The following is a 17,147-nucleotide window of genomic DNA, read 5'->3' as shown; positions in this document are numbered from 1 at the left end:
ATAACCTGTCAGAGTGCTTGCTCCTGGTTTGTACAGAGCATGTAAGTTGCAGGAGTGTTTTCAAACTCCTCTGATGTAAGTTGCAGGAGTGTTTTCAAACTCCTCTGATCAGAACCATCACCTGGGATGCTTACTAAACACACAGCTTCCCAAGTTTCTCCTATGGATTGCAACTTCGGTTGCACATTAGATTCAACTGGGGAGCTTTTAACACTCCTGATGACCAAGCTGTCTTTCAGACCAACTCCATCAGAAATTCAGGGTGTGGGTATCAAACATCAGGAGTTTTAATGCTCCCCAGGTGATTCCCGTGTGCAGCCCAGTGTGAGTACCACCGTACAGACTGTGAATCAGCAGATCTGCTTTGAGACCTCAGAGAATGTGCAACAAACCCCAGGTAATATTTGCCAGTTTCACCTAGAACCAAATGGTTTAATCAACGAAGCCATTTGGTAATAATTGTTTTATTTTTCTATTTTTTCTGAAACACCAAGCAAATCATTAGACTGTATTTTGGCTAGACTGAGATTTTTCGTCGACATCAAATAAACTTTAAATTGGTCCGCAATGTCAAAGGGAAGTAACACATCATCACCATAAAGCCTGAAAAAACTTGAGACAAAACTGAATTAAGAGCAATTAATGACCCAAAGTTAGCTTAATGACGACCATAATAGTTAACTTCCGTTTGGTAGGACGAGACTCATTTCTTTAATCTATATTGTCATTAAAATGGGCTACCAGGGTGCCATGATAATTTGAATGGTTTAATATTGTTATTTAGGAATGAAGAATAACAGAGTTTACATCTTGGCTAATCCATTAACAAGTTGAGGGACCCTATGCAAGTTACTCCATGACTTTGTGCCTCACTTTCCTCATCTGTTAAGTGGAAATAATGCTGCCTACGTTCTCTCAATATTATCCAGAAGATTCTCTTAAATGAGATGATATAGACAAAACAGGAGCAAATGGCAACCACTAATACATACTGGTAACCTTCCCTTGTGACCCCATATGGTTATTTATTAAGTCAATAACCTCTCTTCGCAGGAACTGATTACGTAATGTTTTATGGTATTTTTCTGTTCATACAGAAAAGCAAGAAAGAGACCTGGGTCACAAGTCAGGCAAAGTGCATTCTAACCTACATATCACTACCACCTAGCTGTGTAACCTGTAGTAACTTAGCCTATTTCTCAGGGCCTCAGTTTCCCTCAACACCAAATAAAGTGCTCCAAAATATGGAGATGGTTTCAAAGCCATGTCAGAGTCCCTTACAACTGCCACAGAGTGTGATTATCTTTGTTGGTAAACTAAGTGTCAGGGAAACACTCAGGCTTTCTTCTCATTTATTTCAGACTTTCACGCCATTGGTGATTTACTGATCATTTCATCTGTTAACTAAGAGAATTAGATCAACACAATCCAGAGAATAAAACTAGGCCTATCTTTACTAGAAAAGAAGATTCAGATTTCAGGGTAACACAGATGCAAGAATATGTGGCTTTTCTGCCAGGCCCAATGGAAGTGCATTCAAGGTTTGTTCCCTCCAGGGACAGCCAGCATCACACCAACCTCACTCACAGTCCAGTGTTTACAGGCACTCCAAAACCTCCTAAGAGTGTATTTCATAAAAGCAGAGCCTGTCCAAAGCCCCTGTAATGTCTCCAAAGGGAAAGGATAGAGTCAATAATCAGGGTTGTATCTGTGTGTTGTAAATGCCCCAAAACTCTATTCCCTCTCTGAGTTCTCACACGCACGTGTGCATGCACACACACACATAAACACAGCCATAAATATATACACTCCCATTTAATAGGCTGGGGATTCAAATTACAGTTATAGTGTCATAAAACTGACTATCTGCAGGGTGTGTGCAGAAGTCTAAGTGTGTGTTGTGATGTGGGTTGGGGCGGCCAGCTTACAACCTTCCTCCGTTCCTTGAGGTTCTACATTCTCAAAACGTGAGATTCCTCTGGGACATTTAAATAAGCTGTATTCATAGGGGCGGCTACATAATTTGCAGGCCCAGTTCAAAATGAAAACACGCGGCCTCTTCTTCAAATCGTATTAATAATTTCAAAACAGCAACAGCAGAGCAGTAAACCAAGTGTAAGACCTTCAAAGTACAGAATGTGCGCATTTGGGCTGGTCACACACCCACAAAGCAAGCTGGGGCTTGAGGATAACACAGAGAGAGTCTGGATTCGATTTTTGCAATATGCACCATTTCTTTAGGAAAGTTCCAACTTTCCCCCCGAAGGCTCTAATCTGTGTCTGCTGAATGAATTGACAAGAAATTAACAGGAGAAAAGCCATAACAAATCTATTTAATCATCGTTTCATGTGACATGGGAGCCCTCAAAATGAAGACCCAAAGTCCCAGATAAGTCTATTTTTACCCGGGCTTAAGTTTGATGAAGCATGGATAGCCAGGTAGAAATAGGGTTGGACAAAGAAGAGTCTGATCTAATAGCAAGAGACTGAGGCAGAAAACCCAGGACGGCCTGTCTGTTCAAATTTTTCTTAGCTTCTCTCTGTAGCACGTCTTCCTCTCCAGTAAGGGGCAGGAACTACAACCAATAAGGTAGGTCAGAGAACTTCTTTATGGCCAGTTCTGAAAAGTGCTTGCAGAGGTGCCTGGCATCATGAAACCAGTGTCGGGAATCAGACTGGCTTGGGTTTGAATCCTGTCGAACCATGTACTAATAGAATTTCTCTGACACTTCCACTGACCATTTTGAACTTCAAATTTCCATCTATTAAATGGAGACAGGGCAACCTACTCTCCGAATTACAATTAATTAGAGGATTAAATGCAATAAGGCATAGAAAGCAAACAAAAAATCGAGGTCAAAGCCCGGTGCATAATAAGTGTTTCAAACTGCCCTTCCTTTTGGGCACAAATCTTGCAGATCAGTTCAAACAGAAACACACTATATATTAAAAGTGAAGCTATTGTAATTGAAGACCAAGACAGATTCGGAAACCTGACAACTCGTTTTCAACCTGTCAGTTCTTTTACCTCTAACGAGACTTCCCCCTTGGGTGGGAAGAGATGACCTTCTGAAAAGGCCCTCCGTCGGCGTCAGAATTTGGCGACTAAAGCATGCATCAGCTGGGAATGGTGACAAGTTGCAAAGGGAAAGGGGGCGGGTAGGCAGGGTAAGAAAGAAAACTTAGGGCTGGGGGGTGAAGGATCTCCTGGTTTGTTTTCCTGGCTGGGACAGCGAACGTTTCCGCAGCCAAGTTTCTGGAGCGAGGCCGGCCGCTTCGCGGCTCCCATTGGTCCGGCCGCGGCTGTTGCTAGGCGGATGGACCAATGGCGCGCGAGGGTCGTCTGGGCTCCTCCTCTTCTGGGCCGCGGCTGGAGCCCGGGAAGCGGCGGCTTCCGCGCTTCTTCCCGCGGCTTTTTCTGTTCTTCTTCTTCTTCTTCTTTTTTTTTTTTTTTTTTTAAGGCAGCGCGGGGCTGGGGGCGCAGAGCCCCGGAGCTCGGGCCAGTGGAAGGTTCACCTGCTAGGCTCGTCCCATCTGTCTCGCGCTCCCATCGTCCTCCAGCGTTGCGCAGCCTGGAGGGGCAGGACGGACACGCGGGTTTTTGTTTTTTTCCCCCTGATGCAAATGTGTATTTTGTGTTTTAATAACTTTATCAACTCGATGAACTCTCGCGAGAGCACTCGGGGCGTGTCTTGCCTCTGTCGTCCTTCCCAGTCTCTAACCGGCTTCTGGGCCGCCTCTCACAGTTGAGCCCCCAGACCCTGAACACACACACACACGAGCACACACACACGCACACACACACGCACACACATTGAGCTACCGCCAATGCTTGAGCCCCCAGCCCTTACACACCCATACGCGTGCACAAACACACACACGCTGAACCACCTTCGACACTTGAGCCCCCATCCCCTGGACAGACACACACACAGACACACACACACATACGCTGGACCACCTGCAACACTGAAGCCCCCAGCCCCTGCACACATACACACACACACACACACACACACACACACTCTGGGCCCCTTCCAACACGTGAGCCTGTTGCCCCCACACACACACAGACACACACACACACACACACACACACACACGCTGGTGCGGGAGCATTTAGCACAGTTTCCTTGCCGAAAAAGCAGGACCTCGGTTTAGAAAATGGAAATTGCCCAGGAGGAAAAGAGAACTGAGATATATGCAGCCCCAGGTACTTCGGGTTAGTAATGATACTGTTAATAATACCATCGTTTCTGAGGGCTTTCTACCAGATACTGTGTTGAGTAGTTGCCATGCTTCATCCTATTTAGAGCTTGGTGTGCCCATGGGTAAACAGAGGCTCTGAGCAGGGGAGGCAGAAGCAGGACTGGAAACTGTCTGTGTAACACTGGAGCTCTTGGTTCTACCCACTTACTGGTGTGGTTGCATGGCTGTACAACTGCCCATGTAGTTATGGCCACCATCTGGGGGTAGGTCTCAGTAAAACCTACCTCGCCAGGGCTATGCCAGCCCCATGCAGTCCTATGCATAACTACCAATTCTCAGAATGAGCGTGTTTGTCACCCTTGGCCCATCCTGCCCCATTACTGTATTTAACACTTGCATCTTAGGTGGATGTTCCTCAAGAATCCAGGAATGAGTAGAAAAAACACATGTTCTGTGTGTTTGGGGAACATCTTATCTTCATCCTGCAGCACACATCCACCTCTGCAGCTTCCCCTCAACTAATGTGGGAACTACAACTCAGAGAGGAAAGTGACTGGATCAAGGCTACTCTGATCAAAGGTGGTCACTTCCCACATCTGTGAGACAGTAGAGCCAGTTCTCTGCCTGGTGAAAGCAGTCTGTAAAAACATTTCTCTAACAAGTGACTGCAGACTTCACATAAACTCAACTGCATACTGGAAGTCACTGTGATTCTAATTTTATGAAGAATTATCAAGCTGAGCATATTTAACAAACTGTGTGGGGTTTTTTTTCTTATACAGTTTCCTTTTTTCTTTTTTTCAAGGTGCCTCCTAATTCATCTTGTATGGCTTCACCATTGTGGTTGTCAATATGGCATGCAGAATTATCCCTCTTTCCAGGTGAGGACACGGAGACATGGAGACACATGTAGCCCAGTCAGATAACAACACAGTAGGCAGGGCCAGTCCTGGAGCACAGATTCCCCCTCCCCCTCCCCACACCTTAGCTAGCTTCTCTGCTCTCCCTGAGTGCCTATGGCTTACAAGTTATCCATTTACAACAAGAGGTTGTTTATTCAGAATGTAGGGACTGGGAATGCAGAAGCCAAAAAAAAAAAAAAAAATGAAGTGAGAAATGAAATCTTTTTTTTTTGTTTGGAAACTGCCTGGGAAGTGGCCTGCCAGCTAGGAGCAGGGTTGGCCGGTGAAGAAGCCCCTGCTGGCATGACATTTTTCTGCTTAGCAGATGCCTGTGTGCCACCCTCGCTCTTGCTCTGAGCCTGGCACTCGAGGGAAACGTGTCTGTACTCACTGCACTGTTGTCTAACAGGCTCAGCAGAAAGGCCCCAGCTAGCTTCCTTCTTCCCTTCGCAGCAGGAGAAGACCTAGGCATGCCCACCTCCTACCCTAACAGACAGCACCTAAGAGATGGTTCTTTTGATAACTTAAAGGAGATGTTTTTGAACGTCAACACAAGACAGTATCGCCCAGTCAGTGAGAGGTTTTCTGCTCCACCCATCCCCAGAGGCTCACTTGGTCTCAGAGAGATAGTACTGTCTCCTTTCCTTAAATCCCCCTAGCTTAAAACGCCTAGCCAGAACCCTGCTTATAATCTTTCGCCATAAAGTTTATCTTCTAACTTTTCTTTAAAACCTATGGAAAATAAAAATCGGGATTGGAGCAAAGCAGATTATTCTGTTTGCAGAGGCTGATATAATTGCTGGCTGTTTTCCCTGGGATCCCACTGTAACTCTTTAGGCAGCCCTGAATTTTAAAGGATGTTTGCAAAGCAGCTTTCTTCCTGAACACTGTCCTAAATCCCTCCTGTTGTAACCCTCCACTCCCTCTGTTTGCCCGGCTTTGCCCGGTGCAGTGAGACAGCTATCCACACAATGTTTGTCTCTCCTGCTTTCAGTTTTCTTTTCAGCCAACAGCCTCCAAGCATTCTCCCTTCTGCAAGTATTCCTGTGGCGTCTGTTCTGCCTCTCTGCTAGATGCTGGGATATAGGGAGCCAACACAGACAGGGCTTACAGTCAAGTGGGAGAAATAATATTACCCAAACCTTCACAAACCCAAACTTAACACCACTACAAAGATGTATGTTCATGACACAGTGACAACGTACACTAAAGGGACTTAAACCCGATTAGAGCAATCAAGACAGGCTTCATAGAGGAACAGACCTGTGAGGTCTCACAGGTAGACAGAGGGTAGAAGTTGGAGATGAGAGTGGATAGAAGTAGAGCTAGCACAGGCAAATGCCCTCTGCTGGGCTTGGCATCTGCCCTGAGAACGGTTAACAGAGCGTGTTCAGGCCAATCCACTTTCCATGGATGGGAAATTACTTTTTACGGAGACTGGTAAAAATTAGCTTCTCTAAGAACACCGGTCTTTCCCTTGAGACAAGAAATTGGGACCATATGTTTAGGCCTGGTCTTGCTAGGTGGGTGTACAGCTCACCAAAAGGATAAAATCAACACATTTTTCACTGCTTCCATAATCAGGGAGTGGGAACGTTGGAGTCCTACTTATTTTTGCCTTGGCTCGGGGTAGCTTATATTATTGAGAAAGGCTAAACTTTCAGTGCCCCTGTATTGAAAGAGTTCAGATTCAAATTTAACCGAGATTTATTAAGTGCTGACTAGGAACCTGCTATTTCCTAAGTATTACCCCTTGGAAGCCTTACAACAATTCTAGGAGATAGAATTTTTCAACCCCTTTTCACAGATGAGAAAACCAAGGACTAGAAGAACCCCTGGATCCTCATCCCAAGTATTTGTCATGGATGCATAAGAGGATAAAGTCTTCTTTGACAGCTCACCAAATGAATGTTTTATGCTACAGGCTCACAAAATGTCAGGTTCAGACAGCATTTCATACAAACATTTTTTTTCAATTATTTGCCAGTGTTTGATCTTTAACATCCTTGACACGTCCAGCCTCAAGTTGAATCTCTCTTCTCTTAGGAAATTCACTGCCCTTTTGATGAAGCCAGTTTGACTTTCAGATCTTTGATTGTTCAAAAAAGCTTTTAGCCTTCAGACTTCCAATTGGCTTAAATAGGAAACATAACCATTTTAGGAATGATGTGGATGTAATGTTAAAGCAAAGGTAATGGGCATAAACAGAATCAGGGTACTAACAGCAAAGCTCATTACTTGGTGATTATGCCAATTCTGCAAATAAAGGAAGAACTCAGAGTAGCTTCATAAACACCATAATCTAAGTGTTTAAGAATCCCGGAGGGCTAGGCTCATCTCCAAGAGATGCTACAACCTCTCCTGCGTTCTTGGGATTCTAAATTGCAATATTAAGTCGTTGAACTGACCGTTTTTCTCAATGGCCTAACAATGGAAATCCTTCTAGACCTAATACCACCAAATTGCTGCTCTGAGGTTTACCTTTCCACACTTCTATGCCGGGTTTGGAGCACAAAGGGCCATGAAGTTGACATATTCGCAGCCAATGATGAGCCAAACCTAAAGTCAGTTTCCTAACTCCAGCGGCAACCTATGTTCTGCTTCATGTTGCTTCACCAGTTGGCTGCTCCCCTGATAGACACCAATTGGATTGCACCTGTCTTAAGTATCAATCACAGCACTCCCCTCCACCACTATCAAATAGAACCTCTCTTAATTCATCCATCCATCCAACAAATATTTACTGAGCTCCCACTATGTGCAACAGTGAGGGGGTGAAGTGAAAAAGCAGCCCTGTCTCCACTTTCATGACATGTGCAGTTTCGTGGAGGAAAAAAAAGATAATATTTAAAGGGCCAGTAATGAAATGCCACAGTCCAATGATTATGCATAATCACATTTTCCCTTCAAAAATTTATCTTTGGTTCCTGAGAATGGAATGGAAGACAGAGAAGCAGACTTTAATCTCAGTCCGTTGCTAACAACATTGACATTTTATGACCTTTACTAATTTTTTTCAAGTACCTATCAGGCTGTGAGGTTACTGTGTCTGTTGGCTTGTTTACCAGTTGACGATCTTCCTTTACTCCATTAGAATGAAAGTTCCATGAAACGAGGAACTTTCTCTAGCTCACTCACCTCGGAACCTCCAGCCCCTATCAGAATTTCTGGAACCAAGTGAGAACATCATCAGATTTTTTGAGCTAACACATGACTTTCTCCTTAAAGCTGATTGAGGCAGGAGTGCTAGAAGCAGCTCAACATCCAGGTGAGCAGGACTTTCAGCAGGCAGCTTTCCTGACCCGTACCTATCTGGAGCTTCCTGCTGCCATTTTGTGTTATTGTCATTCCAAGAGCTCTAGTTTACTCTTTAGCAATTGCTTGGGGATTTGGAGAGAAGGCTATTTTTGTTTTAATAATTTAATTACCAGTTAATTATTACATCGAAGTTCAGAGATAACTTCTTGAGTTTGCAACTGACAACCTTTTTTTTTCTACTTTCTCTCCCTGACCATCCACCCATCTCTTCCCAGAAATAGGTGCCTAACAGAAAACCCATGTACTTGGCAGCTGGTCATGGAAGCATGTGAACCTTATCGCATCCTAATCAAGGAAGGGAGAAATGAAAAACTTGATCCCCAGGTGGCTTCATAGGAACCAAAAAAAAAAAAAAAATAGAGGGGATGCTGGCATTGTCCAGTGCTGATAACATTTTCCTTTTTTAAAACAATCATTATGTTTGTGCTTGCAGCGTGCTTTGTAATCACTTCTGATCACCATTCTTTACATCAGCACAGCATTTTATCCATTTTGAGGAAGCCGCAGTTGAGGTCAAGAGTGGATGAGGGCTTTCTCCTTGAGACAGGACAAACAGCTCTAACCCTGGAACAGATCCACATCCACAAAAGTCTCTGCCGTCCCTGCTACCATTTCCTACAAGGGTTAAATCTCCCACATGATCAAGTGTAAAGGGGAACATCCACTTTCTGAGTAGGATTTGCGCATGAAGAAAAAAGCAGCATCTCCAGGAAGTTGTTGTCAGGGCTGGAAGCGGGGGCTATGCTCAGAGCCCAACATCCACCCCGTCTCTGTAGTGTGTCACTGGCAATTAGGGATGTTGTCTGTCATCCCCAAATCCCAGACTAGGAGCGGGGCAGTTGGATGTCACTGGTGGAGACAGAAGATGGATGGTCCTGGGAGGTTCCTCTGTCCTATCGATGCGGACACACCCGTCTCTCTGTCTCATTGCTTACATCACATTCAATTTGACCAGATGGACATCATGGGAGGATTTTCGTCTGGATCAGGATTCTTAAAACACTAGCAAAAAGAGCTGGCTCTTGGGAGAAATGAGGATGGAGCCATTAGAAGTTGGGAGCTGGGGACATTAGGAAGCAGCCAGGCTGTGTGGAGGCACAAGGGGATTTCTGCTCAATAATGGGAAATGTGAACACAGGGTAGTGCTGTGATTACAGCATCCTGGAGGGGGGCCCTGAGAGGCCAGGAATAGATTATGACTCACTCAAGCAAAATGTAGGGTAAGGGACTAAGGTTGCCCCTCCAGACTCTGGGAAAGGCACCCCTGTGGAAAGAGATATTCCACTCCAGGGTGTGGATGGGAAGGGTCATTTCAGAGCATCACACTGGGAAGTGGCATGTAAGTATTTGTGGATCTGGGAGAACTAGACCAGATTGGATCAGTTCAATGAAAGCCCAGAAGAGAACTCTTTAGTGGGCTTGTAAAAGCATCTGCTAGCCCTGGAGTGGCAAGATCACTGAATTGTGGAGTTTTCACCCTGTTTCTGGGGGGTAATTTGGCAACATACATCAAGAGCCTGGGGGAACAGACTCAAAAACACAGATTTATTCCAAGAAAATGTTTAGATATACACATAAAGATTTATATGTAAGAAAGTACATCCGTGGGATATTTATGTGGGTGAAAAAATGAGAAATAATCTAAATGTCCCACAACAGAGGAAATGACTTAATCAATTTCAGTGCCTTCCTACAATGGTACTTAGCAAACCTTTAAATATAAAATCATGTTTTCAAAGCAATGTTAATGACATGGAAGAATGATTATGACATGCTAAGTAAAAAATGCAGCTTACCTTATGAAAGCGAATGGGACATAATCCCAGTTTAATATAGAGAAAAAAAACCCAAAAGGAAATAGGCCAAACTGTTAACAGTGGTTATCTGTATGTAGCAGAATTAGGGGTAATATTTTTAAACGGTGTTCGATGTTTTCCAAAGTATCTGCATATTCATATGGATTGATACGTATGTGTGTATAACTAATATATATATTACATACACATTAGTTTTTCTCTCCTCTTTATCTTTCTTGCCCTGCTTATTCCTCTCCACACCAATGTTCACCACTTGACATAGTATGTATTTAGTGGTTTATTTGCTATATTTCGCTGTTGGCTGTTTTTGTCATCATAAAAATTAAATATTCTTAAAATATTTTAGAAGAATAATTATAATTGCAGAAAGGCTAAGCTTTCCCCATTTTTATAACCATGACAAGTCAAGACCAGGATACAGGATATATTAAGCTTATCCTTTGTCATGGGGGCTGGTCAATGACAGCCATTAGTTTCAGTCCCAAATGGGGAAGTAGAGTAAGAGGCTACCCCAGCAGTAGAAAGATAGCATCAATGACCCCAGAGTAGAGGCTCTGAACCCTGTGATTCCACTAGGAAAAAGACTAAGTCCTTAGGTTATAAATTCCCAATGTAAGACCAGAGGGTACCAAGGGCTGACTGCGGCAATGTGAATTTAGTCAATTCATCCATAATGTCCAAGTTCTCCCCTGAATCACTGTTGCTCCAATCACAATCGACCCGTGACACATTTTGCTTGAAGACAGGAGTTTAGATGTTGCATGGTATACTGAAAAGGGTCAAATATATATGTTGATTTAGAATCCTGATTTCAGTACTTAGCCATGTGACCTCACTGAAGGTATTTAAACTGCTGTCCTAGTCCTTAGTTCCCTCACCTGCAAAGTAACACTAATCTCCCTAAGTTATTTTAAGTATGAAATGAGACTATAGATAAAAGTTCTTGCACAGGGCTGGGTATAGGGTCTGCCTCAAATTCACCCTGGCCACTGTTCTGAAAGTCTAGTTTTCTAAGAACAAACCCAATCAGTAATAGCTTCATACAACACATATCAATCTGCACGTTGGCTTAATCATGATTTAATGATTCTATAATCTCATTGCAGATTGTAATCGGGACATGAAGGGGTCTTTGAGCAGGGAATTCGTCTATTTCAGTGTGGTGTGCAGACCCCCAACATCCCAACTCCCAGCAGGGCTTGTTAAAATAGGGCACAGGTTAACAGTGAGGAGTTCCTGGCCTCACTGGACATCTGAGTCACAAGGTCTAGGGGTGAAACCAGAGAATATCTAGACTTTTGGAGGGTCACCAGGTCATTCTTTTGCACAGTAGAATTTGAGATCCACTGCAACTAATGTTTCCAAGAATGAGTAGAGGTGTTCATGACCTTTTTTAGGTCAAGGCCCAAACTGCATCCTTTCTCCTCTTCCAACCCATAATTCTTTTTGTTAGGGTGATGTCTAAGAGAGTGGCCTTGCAGAAAGAATACAGTCATTTTCCATGTAGTGTTTGCGATCCTTCCGAAGATTCATGTTCAGTGGCAAAACTGTGACATGCTGAGCCTGGCCTTGCAGGGCTGTGGTTAGCCATACAGTAGTCCTGAAAGTCCAGGGTTCAACATGGATTCATACAGTCTGTGCTTTGGTTTCAAGATTTGTACAAATGATCTCTTTGAAATCAGAATCAAAGAAAGAAAAGATTTATCTTCATTTTCATAGCTCCCCACAAACTAATCTTTTTCCCTGTTTCACCATATTTCTTCCTTGCAGGCCTTGAATACTTAAGTTTTATAAATTCATAATCATTACACTGATACTCTTCTGAGATACGGGTCGTTTAATTTCATGATCAATATTCTTTCCGCTTTCCCTTTTCTGGTGTTCCTCCCACGCTATAGAATTTCCTTGTAATAATTAATTCTTAACCTTTATGAGATTTTGCAGTTCTCACAGCATTTTTATGCCCATTATCTTATTAACAGAATAATTTATTTAGATAGCTTTGTTCCTTCTCATGAAAAGTATCTCAACAGAGACTCACCCAGCAAAGTGCTTAGGAGCATGAGCTCTGGAACCACAGACCCAAGTTTAATTCCTGCCATTTAATAACTGAGTGAATTCAGACAAGTAATGTAGCCTCCCAGAACCTGTTTCTCTTGTCTCTACCATATAGGTAGATAATCTCAGTACCCACCCAAAGTGTAGGATGAAACGAGATAATCACTTGTAAAATGCTTAGCGTGATGCCGAGCATAGAGTAAGGGTTCCATTAATGTCAATAATTATTGTCATTATCATTGTTATTAAAATATTAGATAAAGACTTTTAATGACTGTAGGAAGTAAGAGGAAACTAACTTCATTTGATCGGATCTCACCCCCAAATCTAGCTTACACCAATCCAGTTTTCAGCCCAGAGTTCAGGAAAGAGAGGACAACATTTTAGGCAATGCCCATCACTGATTGTTTGTCTAATGGAGAGATTATGATTCCATATTGTAGAAGTAACAGCTTCACCTGGAACAGAGAGATAACTTTTGAGTTTTTACACCAGACTTGGATATAGCTGGTTAAAATTAAATCCAAATGTTTCATAGCTTAGAAATGTTTGAAACCTGCTTTTCATAGTTTTCACATGGTCTTTTTAGACTGGGTATGAGAATGAGGAGAGGGGATTCTTATTGCCAAGTTTCTCATGGGGAAGCATGTTCTTGCAGGCCCCAGCAAACTTGCTTGGTTCCAGGAGTTCAGGCCCAGGTAAGCCTTGGACAAACACCTGAGGCTCTTGGAGGCTTAATTGAGATGAGCCTGAACTTAAATGTTTTATGAGGTACGCCCATTGCTAATTTTCTTGGCCAAGTCTGAGTCTGTCTCACTCCTGCTAGCACCTGACAAACTCAAGTCTTCACCATGAAGCCTTGATTGATTTCACCTTACTGTTTCTTTGAGCAGAGTAGACTGGGTGTGTGTGTGTCCTGGGCACCCAGCCCTGAGACCTGCAGCCTCCTATCCTTTCAACCTGGGAGTCATTACTGCCTTTGTGCAACTTGTCTGGAAGTTCCAGAAAAGCCAGGCCTCATGTCTTCTATAGCAAAGTCCTCAAGGACAAGACCAAATTCTCTCTGAAATATAACAAGTCTGGTGAACAAGGGAACATGAAATCCAAGCATGTTACCAAGCTTCCATGTGACTTGGGAGCAAAACAGCCTGTTTCATGAAAGGAGAAAGAAATACCCCATCTGGATAAAGCCCGTGGGGTGATCTGAGAGAGAAGCCAATTACTCTACTGAGATTTGCCATCCCTTTTTGTTTTCAACAAGCTTCTCCCCACCAAAGTTCAGAATCATCTGGAAAACTTTTTCTCGGCTACCTCCAACCTTCAGACTGTATATCCCTCAGCTGATATATTTTTTGTTTATATCAAGAATCACTCATACGTATGCCGACAATATTATCAGAAAACTCACACCCAGAAAGCTTGAGTGGAACAATACCTATGGGTCCATGCAATTTTCAGAATGTTTTTCAGGCCGACAGGAAACAAACTGAAAAGGCACCCGCCAATTAGATAACAGCACACTGACATTTCATTGTGCATGTGTATTGCCATTTGGAATGTTCTGGATGTTCTAGATTAGTAATGTTCCAGCCAGAAGAAGAATCAAAGCCTAGGAGCTCAATGGCAAACATTCAGTATGGGAAACCATATCATAAGGTACAAAGACATTAAAGGGTATGAGGAAGCAACCCACGGATTTGCAGCAGCTAGATTCTCCTAGGGCTGGAGAGACAAAAGGATGTGGCTTTCTCAAAACTCAAAAGCCGGAGCTGTGTGGCAGAAGCCTGGATGATAGAGGCTTTCTGGGTGGAGCTGGAATTCTGGAGGAGAGACAAGCATTTGCTGGAGATGCTGATCAGAGCATAACAAGAAAAGGAAAAATATCCTGGCTACTCTCTTTCTCTCGCATTCCCACTCCAACCAGTGGTTCCCATTGGCTAAAGCCAATCAGGAGCCAGTTCCTAAAGGAATGGAGGAAATACAGTTTTCCGGATTCAGTTTTCCCAAGGAATAGGTCTAAAAATAGTCAGTATACAGCCAGCACATGGATAAGACTAATGTCATTGTATGTAATTTTTATACTTGTTACCTAAAATCAAAGTTACCGAAGAGCAAAGTATATTTTTTTCTTTTTTTTTTTTTTAAGATGGAGTATCACTCTGTCACCCAGGCTGGAGTGCAGTGGTGCGATCTCAGCTTGCTGCAACCTCTGCCTCCCAGGTTCAAGCAATTCTCCTGCCTCAGCCCCCTGAGTAGCTAGAATTACAGGCGCCCACTACCATGCCTGGGCAATTTTTGTATTTTTAGTAGAGACGTGGTTTCACTATTTTGGCCAGGCTGGTCTTGAACTCCTGACCTCGTGATCCACTCGCCTTGGCCTCCCAAAGTGCTGGGATTACAGGCGTGAGCCACTGTGCCCAGCCAAGCAAAGTACATTTTCAAGTGCATTAGTATGTGCTGTCTCTATGTTACTATCTTCACATGTTGCGGTAGATACTTTATTCTCATATTGTCAATACCTGGGGCATACAGTAAAGTCTCCATCAATGTTTCTGATTGAAGAAAGAACACCAAGTCTATGAAGAGCACATTTTTAACTCTAAGGAGAGACAGCAGGAATGTAGGTGGTGAGTGGACTCCTGGGCTGATGGAAGGATTCTGTGAGGTGTTAGATTTGTATATGCCTCATAAGTGTAAGGCCCAGACAAATACACACATTGTCAGTTCTCCTTGCACTGTGTGTGCCAGTAAAACAATCCAACATCTTCTTTTTTTCAGGGTGATGTTGGCACATGTCAAAAACATTAACATTCCTATTGAAATGACTCATTTACAGGGAACAGTCAGCTCAGAAAGATAGGAGGGGAAGAGTGAGAAAAGCATTTTACAATTGTTCAAGATTTTATGAGCAGCACGTCTTTTGTTTTTTGTTTTAAAGGCAGCAATCATGGTATTACTGTTATATCATTATTTTACATCATCACAGTGGTTGTTGCTGTAATTTGTATGTTGCATGAACTGCACCAACTTAGAAGTCCAAAGGAGGTCACTGAGCTAGAGACTGGACGTGAATGACAACACCTCGCGTGCCAGGCTGCTCTAGCTCTCCACGCTTGCCAGGTTCTCTCTCTTCCTTAGTGTGTCGAGAGTGGCGGTGCCCTAAACCTTCTGTGGCATCTATGTGGCTCCTGCCCTGTCCTCCTTTCTCCTGCACTCTGCTGAGACCTCTGCTCACCCTCCTCAGGTGGGTGCTCATCCCATGAGGCTGAACTCTGGGGTCAGGTTTTGGGGAGGTGCCCTCCCTTCCCTTCAAAGCCTCCTCTGCATAAAGTTAGAACTTTGCTGTTGATGTTGCTTGGTTCAGTTGCGTTTTGTTTTTAGGAATATTTGAATGTATCTGAGGCTGTAAATGAAAGGAAACAAGAACCTATCCATTTTTGCAACTAATGGTGAGCCTGTTTAGAATTCCCCCACCCTAGGCCTAGACACTTCCTCATGAGGTCTTCACAGAGATGCCTCGCTATGTGCTTTCTAAACTTCTCCATGCAGGGAGAGCAGGTTCTCTCTATAGGCAATAATCTCAAGCATATCTTAGTCCGAGAGTCCATGCCTACTCACCATGGGATGCAGAGGGAGGGAACTGTGCTTGCTGCATCATGTTTAAGACCAGCTTTCTATCTCTGTCCTAGTACTGACCTCCATCCTGGATGATAGACAATGGGGATTTCCACTGTCTTCAAGAAAACACATCTCCTCCCCCATGGTCCACACCTGCCACCCACACATACACACATAACACTAAATAGGTGATCACAATGCAGTTGTCTGACATCCAGGCAGTTCTCCAAGCCTGAGCCATTAAATGTTCAAGAACTCTGCCCACAGGTTATCAACACAATGGTTTAGGGTGGTCTTTGCCCAGGATAGTCTACTTTCTGTTTTTCACCATGCCTTTTCAAGATGACAGGAGCATTCACCAGCCATCTTCTGCCTTATACATTGTAACAGAAACACACTAATACCACTAAGGACAAGCCCTGGTTCACAGGCACAGTGCAAATGGAATCTCAATGGAAAAAAAAAATTCCACTTCTGTTCCACCACAGAATATTGTTAATGAAAACAGAGCTATGGCTCAGCCAAACATTCCATTTTAAGTTACCAAACTTCTCCTAAAAATGTGTATTCAATTTCATGGCTCCTTACAGTTTTTCCCCAAGGACCCTGGACAATGCTGGTTTTTTCTGTGCACCACCAAAGGGCCTATCCAGGTAATTTTTCTCAGATGAGAAAATAGGGTACTATGTCCCTAAAGGGGTAGTCATGTTTTTGGCAGAAAACTGCTTGCAGATCTGAAATGATAGTGCTTCCAGCTTTGATAAGACCTAGGCAAGGACTTGAAAGGCAGTTTTAGTCCTGACACATATACACCACTTTTGCTCAAGTCTGGCTGCTTCAACAAGTGATTACCCTGCTCGGTAGTGACCCACTGTGGCCACTGGGCCTGTCTTCATTTGATTTACCGATCACATGGTTCCCCACCTCCCCCTCATATGTACACGCCATTGCAAGGCCTCTGCACATGTGATCTAATTTAGACCAGCTGCCTTCCCTGTGTTAGTCCAGATAAACATACCCCAGGAAAGTGCTCCATCAACTTGCCCGTGTGAGAAGTCCAACTGCAAATCAACCTCTCAAGCCTGGAACATACTCTCTTGTGACATTTGATATGGCTTTCCTGCTTGAATGCTTTGTGTTTTTTGAGGTTATTGGCAATGATTTTCTGTATATAGCATCTTTAGTATCTGTGTCATCTCTCCTACCAAGGAGGATCTTCGCTTGA

The 17,147-nt window shown here is 43.5% G+C and overlaps 2 long non-coding RNA genes across 2 annotated transcripts in view; one reads left to right on the top strand and one right to left on the bottom strand.

The window, feature by feature from the left end:
- The window catches only part of LOC105739408, a 38,041-nt gene extending 34,049 nt beyond the window's left edge, over positions 1-3,992 (bottom strand). Inside the window, exon 1 of the long non-coding RNA XR_004032576.1 lies at positions 3,517-3,992. This is a non-coding gene — a long non-coding RNA (uncharacterized LOC105739408). The remainder of the gene's footprint in view (positions 1-3,516) is intronic.
- LOC115837584 overlaps positions 3,448-17,147 on the top strand; it is a 44,849-nt gene continuing 31,149 nt past the window's right edge. Inside the window, exons 1-3 of the long non-coding RNA XR_004032575.1 lie at positions 3,448-3,597; positions 5,015-5,090; positions 16,513-16,575. This is a non-coding gene — a long non-coding RNA (uncharacterized LOC115837584). The remainder of the gene's footprint in view (positions 3,598-5,014; positions 5,091-16,512; positions 16,576-17,147) is intronic.

This window comes from Nomascus leucogenys, chromosome 2 (assembly GCF_006542625.1).
Source record: "Nomascus leucogenys isolate Asia chromosome 2, Asia_NLE_v1, whole genome shotgun sequence".
Lineage (NCBI taxonomy): Eukaryota > Metazoa > Chordata > Mammalia > Primates > Hylobatidae > Nomascus > Nomascus leucogenys.
Note: the sequence above shows the minus strand (reverse complement) of the source record. Positions and strands in the feature narration are given on the sequence as shown.